Genomic DNA, 8,967 nt, shown 5'->3' with positions numbered 1-8,967 from the left:
TACATCTAGCTGTACATCTGCATTCCTTTACAATATCCTTTATAATAAACTGGTAAATGTAAATAAATGTTTCCTTTAGGTTTGTGAGCCATTCTAGCAAATTATCTGTCCAGAGGAGGGGATCATGGGAACCCCAGTTTATACCAGTACAGAAGTACAAGTGACCACCTGGACTTGCAATGGGCATCTGAAGTGGAGGCAGTCTTGTGGGACTGAGCCCTTAACCTGTGGCATCTGATGTTATTTCCAGGTAGACAGTGTCAGAATTATGTTAAATCTGTGGGACCTCCAGTCAGGGTCTACTGAAAATTGGAGTGTTGCTTGATGGTGTTAGAAAACACTCCAGTCTGAAATGTTATGTTTTCACATTTTTGTAGTTGTTTGATGTGATACTATTATACATATTTGGCAAGTTGACTGAAATATGTTTTAAAATTGTATTCACTTTAGTGTGAAATTCAAATCTTGTGGAATTCAAAGTTCTCTCAAATAAATGGAGAATTACAAAACTTTATTTTGACTTTAGCAACGGTTATTGGGGATGGGATGCTTAACCCTTGAATTTTAACTTTAACAAGAGAAGGCTCTCCTTACCAGCACAGGTGTAAAACCTGCGCAAAGGCCCAGGAAGACAAGGCACTTCTATTTTCTCCATTTGTTACTGACTCGATACAATAACATTTAGTTTTCCTTTATTTCATCTCATCCTATATGCTAATAAGTACTGTATGAGGTTTAACAAACATCTACAAAAGCATTTAATAATAAAAAAGTTTATCTTTTTTAGATTTTTTTTTATTTTTGATGCGGACCATTTTTAAAGTCTTTATTGAATTTGTTACGATATTGCTTCTGTTTTATATTTTGGTTTTTTGGCCGCGAGGCATGTGGGATCTTAGCTCCCCAACCAGGGATCAAACCCACACCCCCTGCACTGGAAGGTGAAGTTATAACCACTGGACTGCCAGGGAAGTCCCAATAAAAAAGTTTTTAAAAAATATCTAAGAAAGCAGGGGTCAGGAGCAGGAAAAAAAAAAATCTAAGAAAGCAGTCAGAGACCCTTGATTTTGAGTCCCTCTAAATCGGAATTAATGTTCTCACTAAGCGTGGGGGGGGTTAGCAGGAGTGAAAAGGAGATGGTCAGATCAAGAGAACAGCTGAAGTTAGCTATGGAACAGAAGGGAAATATTATTCCAAGAAAATTTGTAAACATTGTCGCAGGTACTATTGTTATTAAGGTTAGCAATGTTAACCCTCAAAATATCCAAATCAATCAACAATCACTCCTGTTTTCTATCCATTCTATCAATGTTCCATTTGTGGACCCTTATTTAATGAGGGCTTATTATGTGCTAGATTTTGAAATGTTTAAAGAAGGTAGACACAGTCATGGCCCTCATGGAGCTTACAGTCTATCCAGATAAGAAAGTTACACAGCGGGTTGCCTTGCTGGTGGGAGAGGGTGTTGACTAGAGAGGAACACAGGGGAACTTTCTGGGGTGATGGAAATGTTCTGTATATTGTGGTTGGTGATTACATGGGTGTATGCTGTCACCAACACACTGGATGAAACACTTAAGATCCATGCATTTTACTATATCTTAATTGTACCTCAATTTTGAAACAGAAGCAGCCATCTCCCCCCAAAAAAGCAGTTACAATACAATGTGACAAATGCTTTGACAGAGTGAATGTAGAGTGTTATGTGCACATACATTAGGGTACCTGGCCCGGTGTTAGGGGTTCAGAGAAAGCTTTCCTGAAAAACTATGCAGAGCTGGTATCTAAATGTTGATTAAAGGTAGCCAAGTGAGGAGTTCTTTCCAATAGCGAAATTGCATGTGCAAAGCCCCAGAGGCAGGAGAGAATGTGACCCATACTGAACTGTGCAAGCAGTTCATTATGGTTAGAGTGGAGGTTGTGAGGTGAGGTTGGTGGGAGGTGAGGCTGGAGAGATGAGCAGAGCACAGAACAGGAAAGGCCCTGTAAAGCTATTTTAACAAGTTTGGATGTTATCATGAAGCCATGGGGAAGCCCCAAAGGATTTTCAACAGGAAGAGACAAGGTCCAAGTTACAGTATAGAAAGACAGTTTATCTTTGGGGCAGAGAATGGATTGGAAGTGGGCAAGACTAACAGCAGGGAGGCAGCTGCGATAAAGTAAGAGCTGTGGCCTGAGCATGGGTCATGGCTGAGGGGTGAGAGAAGTGGATGGAGTTGAGCGGAAAGTAGGGCACAGAATTGGCTGGATATGGGATTTAGGGAGAAGTCAAAGTCAAGGATGACTCCCAGGTCTCTGATGAGGTGCCATATGCCAAGACAGGGACCCAGGAAAAGGAGCAGAGGTGGGAGGGAAGTGGGCAGTGAGTAGGAAGATTTGAGGGACATGGTGCAGATGTGCATGGTCTCAGGAGAATGGTTTGCAGGTCTACATGTGGAGTTCCTTAGAATGACCGTGGTGTCTGGAGTCACAGGGCTGGTTGGGGCCATTCAGGGAGAATCTGTAGAGTGAGAAGCGAAGAGACTCACAAGACTTTTAGGAACACCAGAGTTTGAGGGTGGGCAAAGGAGACTGAGAATAAACAGCTCAGAGAGATGGAAGGAAAACCACAGGAGTGGGACAAAATATCCAAGGGAAGAGAGTGGAGGTTCACATCTGTGACTTTTACATCGGTACTTCTCAATAATGATTTTTGATTGTCACAGCCTGGGGGAGGTGTTGCCACTGGCATTAGTCGCTAAAGGCCAGGGATGCTGCTAACATACTACAATGAGCAGGAAATTACCCCCAACAAAGAGTTTTCAATCCAAAATGTCACTGGTGAAGTCGAAAAACCCTTGTTAAGACGTTCACATTATTCTCTGTTTATTACAGTGCTATCCATAGCATTTACTCAGAACCGTATTTCCATGTAGCTACCAATGTATATTGTGCTAGGTACTGTTTAAAGCATTTTTAAAAACAAACACACATATAATTTAGTATTTACTATCATGTGAAGCACTGTTCTAAGCACGTTAATTAACCTTCACAACCTTATGAGATGAGTACTATTATTATGGCTATTTTTCAGATGAGAAAACAGAGTTTGAGTGATTTACCAAAGGTCACACACCTCAGAAGTGGGAAATCTATAATTCAAATCTGAGCTTTCTGTTTTCAGATTCTGGACTCTTAACCATGACACTGTATTGTCTCTCGTTTATGCAGTCTGTATTTCCTTCTGTATTAACTATCAGTTCATCTATTTTAATCAATTATTGAGTGATATATGAGTATTCACTTTATATATTTATATTTGGGGATTTTCCAATTATCTTTCTCTAACTGATTTCTAGTTTAATTCCATTGTTTTCTGAGAATGGACATTGTATGATTTCTACTGTTCACATTTGTTAAGGTGTGTTTTATGGCCCAGAATGTGGTCTGTCTTGGTGAATATTCTATGTGAACTTGAGAAAAATGTGTATTCTGCTGTTGTTGGCTGAAGTAGTATATAGATGTCAATCATATCCAGTTGATTTGTGGTGTCACTGAGCTCAACTATGTCCTTACTGATTTTCTGCCTGCTGGATATGTCCATTTCTTAAAGAGGGATGTTGAAAGCTCCAACCATGATAGTGGATTAGTCTGTTTCTCCCTGCAGTTCTATCAGTTTTTGCTTCGTGTAGTTTGTCAATGTTTTGTTAGGTGCATGCATGTTAATAATTGTTATGTCTTCTAGGAGAATTGGCCCTTTTATCATTATGTAATGCCCTTCTTTATCCCAGATAACTTTCCTTACTTTGAAGTCTGTTCTGTCTGAAATTAATAGAGCTTCTCCTGCTTTCTTCTGATAAATGTTAGCATGGTATATTTTCTCCATCCATTTACTTTTTTTTTTTTTCAAAATTTATTTATTTATTTTTAGCTGTGTTGGGTCTTCGTTGCTGCGTGTGGGCTTTCTGTAGTTGCGGCGAGCGAGGGCTACTCTTCGTTGTGGTGCGTGGGCTTCTTATTGCGGTGGCTTCTCTTGTTGCAGAGCACGGGCTCTAGGTGCGCGGGCTTCAGTAGTTGTGGCTTGCAGGCTCTAGAGTACAGGCTCAGTAGTTGTGGTGCACGGGCTTAGTTGCTCCGCAGCATATGGGATCTTCCCAGACCAGGGCTCGAACCCATGTCCCCTGCATTGCCAGGCGGATTTTTAACCACTGCGCCACCAGGGAAGTCCCAAGATTTTTTTTGATGTGGACCACCTTTAAAGTTGTTATTGAATTTGCCACAATATAGCTTCTGCTCCATGCCTTGGCCTTTTGGCTGTGAGACATATGGGATCCTGGCTCCCTGACCAGGGATTGAACCCGCACCCTCTGTGGAAGGCAAAGTCTCAACCACTGGACCGCCAGGGAAGTCCCTATTATAGTGTTCTTTATCTCTAGCATTTTGGGAGTTTTTTCTTAGGATTTCTGTCTCTCTGCTTACACTGCCCATCTGTTCCTGCATGCTGTCTACTTTATCCATTAGAGCCCTTACCATTTTAATCATAGTTGTTTTAAACTCCCAGTCGGATAATTCCAACATCCCTGTCGTGCCTGGTTCTGATGCTTGTTTTGTGTCTTCAAATTGTGTTTTTTGCCTTTTGGTATGCCTTGTAATTTTTTCTTGATAGCCAGTCAGGATGTACCTGGTAAAAGGAACTACTGTAAATAGGCCTTTAGTGAAGTGGTGGTGAGGTGTGGGGAGAGGGGAAGCCGTCTATAGCCCTGTGATCGGGTCTCAGTCCTTTAAGGAGCCTGTGCCTCTGGGCTGTGAACTTCACAAGTGTTTCTCAGTTTTTTTCTCCCACCTCCCGCAGGATGGTGAGAGTGGGTTGGAGCTGTGTGTTTCCCTGCCCCAAGTCAGTTAGGATCTGATGATACACAGTGGGTTAGGCTCTGGTTAACTAGTTTGTCCTGAGGACGGGCCTTATTAAAAACAGAGTGCTCTGGCTATTTCAAAGTGGTTCCTTTTCCTTGCCAGAAGCCTGAGGAGATTTTTCTTTGATATTTACTGTGGGAACCTTGTCTAACTCCTGGAGGTAAACCTCACGATATTATGGGGGCCCCCCATGACTGGGTTTCCCTGGAGTCTTAAACTCTCAGAATCAATTATAGTTCAGGTTTCCCTGCTCAGGCACTGTTGCCCACTGGCCCCCTCATCTCCTGGGTCTCTGCTCTGGGAAGCCTCCTTGTATTCCCTTGTCTGTCAGACTTGGGGGCAGTGGTTTGCTTTGTGCCCTCTCCTCTCTTGTGGATTCAGAAAGAGTTGTTGATCTGTCAGTCTGTTCTGCTTTTTACTTGTTAGGTAGGACAGAGTGGCAACTTCTAAGCTCCTTACGTGCAGACCTGGAAACCGGAAGCTCTGTTTATAATATTTTGATAGCTGTCGTAGTGCTCATCTTATGTATTTCTCTATGCTCTCACTTCATTTTTTGATTATTTTATTAACATATTTTGGTTTAAAAGTCTTAAGTGTTTATATATCCATAGATCCATAGATATATAAATATCCATAGATCTTGCCTCTGATAGCTTCCACATTGCTTATAATCCTAAACCTATTTCATGTTACATCTGGGGTAAATAAAATAATGCTTTCTCTTAGTTTAAAAAATATACATGTTTAGTTCTTTGTCTGATGTAGACTTTATTGTAGATTGGAGTATAAGATTTGTTCAGGCACAATTCCCAAAATCCACATCAAGCAAAGTCATCAGACAGCTCCAGATTCTGAGGCCTGGATTGTCTGCAAACTTAGAGCATAGATTGATCAGATTTTTTCTAAGTTGCCAGTAAAAAGCATGAACTTGGAAACTAGAGACTTGGCTTCCAGTCCCAGCTTTGCCTGCAGGTAGATGAGCACATTTGACTCTCTGAGACACAGCTTCTTCAACTATAAAAAGAGAAGGTGGGGCTTCCCTGGTGGCGCAGTGGTTGAGAATCTGCCTGCCAATGCAGGGGACACGGGTTCGAGCCCTGGTCTGGGAAGATCCCACATGCCGCGGAGCAGCTAGGCCCGTGAGCCACAACTACTGAGCCTGCGCATCTGGAGCTTGTGCTCCGCAACAAGAGAGGCCGCGACAGTGAGAGGCCCGCGCACCGCGATGAAGAGGGGCCCCCGCCCGCCGCAACTAGAGAAAGCCCTCGCACAGAAACGAAGACCCAACACAGCCAAAAATAAATATAAATAAATAAATAAAAATTAAAAAGAGAAGGGGGTATAAGGTCACCTTGAAGGGTCCTTGTGGCTCAAAAATTCCGTAGCAAACCTTGAAGGTCTCATTATTAAGTCCTGAATCTCTAGGCCATACATAGTAAGACTCTGTTCAACCTATACCATTCCATGAGATAACTGTTAAATAAATGGGATGGCTAAGGGTGGTGATAAAGTTAATTCATATATTGAGACCCACAAAATGGAGGCCACCCCAGTGGCCCAGCCCAAGTCACAAATCTAAACCTAAGTCAGCCTGCATTTATGGGAAATACCTGTCAAAAAAACCTACAATACACCAATCGCAATCCTCTAACTCAGCTTTAGCTACTTTACCTCACCCTAGAAAATAGGACCTGCTAACCTTAAAAGGAAATTCCCACCTCCTGGCCAGTCATGCCCTGTTTCCATGTTGCTGCTTATAACAGCTCTATAAAATTCACTCTCACTCAAAATCCTTTGGGAAGGGTGCTCCACTGCTTGTGAGGTCCTGTACGCCCCCAATCCACAGATTGTTTTCTCTTGAATTAGGGACAGTGAACTTCTTACTAAATTGTTTTAGTTTTGTCATTTGACAGTAGTCAAAAGGTACACACTTCCAGTTATAAGTTCTGGTGGGGACTTCCATGGCGGTCCAGTGGTTAAGAATCAACCTTCCAATGCAGGGGATGCAGGTTCGATCCCTGATTGGGGAACTAAGATTCCCACATGCCTCGGGGCAACTACTGAGCCTGAGCACCACTACAGAGAAGCTTGCGCGGCTACAACAAAAAATTCTGCTGGCCGCAGCTAAGACCCGATGCAGCCAAAAGTAAAGTAAATAAAATATTTTTTAAAAAAAGATAAGTTCTAGGGATGTAATGTGCAGCGTGGTGACTATAGTTAACAATACTGTATTGTATATTTGAAAGTTGCTAAGAGAGTAGATCTTAAAAGTTCTCATCACAAGAAAAAAATGTAACTGTGAGTGATAACTAAACTTATTGTGATAATCATTTCACTATATATATATGTATCAAATCATTATGTTGTACACCTTAAACTAATACAATATTACATGCCAATATCTCAAAACTGGAAAGCATAAAATTAGAAATGGGAGGGAATTCCCTGGCAGTCCAGTGGTTAGCACTCCGAGCTTCTACTGCAGGGGGCGCAGGTTCGATCCGTGGTTGGGGAACTAAGATCCTGCAAGCCCCCAGGCCCGGCCAAAAAAAAAGAAAGAAAGAAAGAAAGAAAAAGAAATGGGAAAATGGCTAACTTAAAAACAATTTTTTTTTTTTTAAGATTTATTTATTGATTGATTGATTACTATGTTGGGTCTTCGTTTCTGTGCGAGGGCTTTCTCTAGTTGCGGCAAGCGGGGGCCACTCTTCATCGCGGTGCGCGGGCCTCTCACTATTGCGGGCCTCTCTTGTTGCGGAGCACAGGCTCCAGATGCGCAGGCTCAGTAGCTGTGGCTCACGGGCCCAGCTGCTCCGCGGCATGTGGGATCTTCCCAGACCAGGACTCGAACCCGTGTCCCCTGCATTGGCAGGCAGACTCTTAACCACTGCGCCACCAGGGAAGCCCAATAATTTTTTTTTAACTCTGCTTAGCATGTTATTTTCTCTTGGTGGGTGTTCCTATTTCGTGCACTTAGTACAGAGCTTGCTACAAGTAAGCAAACCAAGAGTTCTCTTAAAACTTAGAAAGGCCAAGAAATAGACAACCAGAAAGAGCACACGGAATGAGACAAGTTTCACAGTGCGTGGGAAAGTCGTGCCCTTACACTCTGATCTGGATATGGGTTCATCTTCACTTGGTGAGTGATTGTACTTGTTTTCATGTTCAGTGCTACCATTTCACATACCTTCATTGCTGAAGGCCTTAAAAGTAACTGTCATCACCTGATGACATGACCATATTTAGCTGAATCACCACCAAGCATTGTTTCTCTCCAAATCCAATCTGTTTACCCCTCTCTGTTCCCCTTCTGCAAGTGTTCTTGGGCCCTTTGTCCACTGAGTCTCAGCTGAAAGCATTGGTTCTGATTTCCAAAGAACAAAAACAGAGATATTTTCTGTTCCAAAGAGTAACTTCTGTACTCTATCAGTCACACCTGGTGGGGGAGGAAATTGCTTTACTAGTCAAAGAAACCTTGTTCTCAAGGGCACCATGATGGTAAGGAGAATTACAGGATGTTTGAGGAGGCTCATTTCAAAGTACAGAGATGGAGAGACTTCTGGGTTTTTTTGACTGGGAAAGATATTTGCAACAACATGGCTGGACCTTGAGGATACTATGCTAAGTGAGATAAATCAGACAGAGAAAGACAAATACTGTATGATATCGCTTATATTTGGAATCTAAAAAAACAAAAATCATGGGGACTTCCCTGGTGCTCCAGTGGTTAAGACTCAGCACTTCCAATGCAAGGGGCACAGGTTTGGTCCCTGGTTGGGGAACTAAGATCCCACATGCTACGTGGCGTGGCCAAAAAATGAAACAAACAAACAAACAAACCCAGAACCATGAAAGCAGAGAGTAAAATGGTGGTTACCAGGGATTGGGGGTGGGGAAATGGGAGAGATGTTTAAGGGTACATACTTGCAAAGAGTAGATTAGTAAATCCTGGAGACCTAATACACAATTCAGTGACTGTAGACACGATTGTATTGTAGACATTAAACTTGCTAAGAGACTGTAGTCTCTTAATTGTTCCCAACACTAGCGAAAAGAGAATTATTTGACAGAAGT

This window comes from Balaenoptera ricei, chromosome 14, assembly GCF_028023285.1.
Source record: "Balaenoptera ricei isolate mBalRic1 chromosome 14, mBalRic1.hap2, whole genome shotgun sequence".
Taxonomy (NCBI): Eukaryota; Metazoa; Chordata; class Mammalia; order Artiodactyla; family Balaenopteridae; genus Balaenoptera; species Balaenoptera ricei.
This window is presented reverse-complemented; position numbering follows the sequence as displayed.